Source organism: Suricata suricatta, chromosome 12 (genome assembly GCF_006229205.1).
Source record: "Suricata suricatta isolate VVHF042 chromosome 12, meerkat_22Aug2017_6uvM2_HiC, whole genome shotgun sequence".
NCBI lineage: Eukaryota > Metazoa > Chordata > Mammalia > Carnivora > Herpestidae > Suricata > Suricata suricatta.
In genome coordinates, this window is record NC_043711.1 from 97189646 (window position 1) to 97190675 (window position 1030).

Below are 1030 nucleotides of genomic sequence, written 5' to 3' on the forward strand. Positions count from 1 at the left end.
TTGAACAGCTCTTTAAATGTGACATGGAAGTCTCTCTGGAACTACAGTGGTTCTATTCCTATTAGCGATGGCAATTAATTATAATAATTGCTTCATTAGTCATGAATTTACATGTTTCAAACATGTCCCAAGCATATGGCATAAGTCAAGCAATTTGATTCCATCAGGAAGCCTTTAAAGACCAAAAGGCAAAACGCAATGTTTCCAGGCACAGAATTTAGGCACTTTATAAAATGAGAAACTGGTGTGGCTGACATAACAGAGACAAAAACAATAATAACATAAAGGGAAAAAGGGGGTTTTTTTACCATGAAATAGCCCAAGCACCAGATTCCAGGCTGAATACGGTCACCCGATGGTAAGAACACAGTCTCCTCTATTTTGTGGATCGTCTCTCTCAACACACAACTTCTCACCGACTAAGATGTCTGATCCAATTCCCACCACTCCCTTCTGCTCCCCAACCAGCAGGAAGCGGAAGAAAACCAGAGGAAGTGCCTCCACCCTTTGAAGGTTTGATGACCACGTCTGTTCACATTCCCTTGGCCAGTGCTCAGTGCAAAGGAAGCTGGGAAATGTAGTCTTTAGCTAGACTGCCATGTTCCCGGATAAAATCAAGGGTCCCATTACTAGGGAGCCAAGGGGATAAATGACACTGGGGACAGCGAGGTGCCTCTGCCCCAGGCAGCATGACAGGCAGCAGATAGACGGCCATAATGCTAGACACTCATGGAGGGTAAGGACAAAGCTATATTCATCCGCTCAGCCCTGGGGCTTTTATACTATGGGCGTCTCCCACATTGTGGAGTAGGGGCCCCCATAAAGTGAGAGAAGAAAACAAATGAACATCAGGGCAGTCATTACCCAATAGTCATTAGTATAATGCAGTCATTCCTTGATAAAAGTACTCCTAGGACCTGATTGCCCATGTCAAGGACTCCTGGGGGGAGACAACACTCCACAAGACAGGTGGAAAGTGGCCAGATTAGATACATGCAGACACACAATGGTAGCAAAATCTCTAAATCAC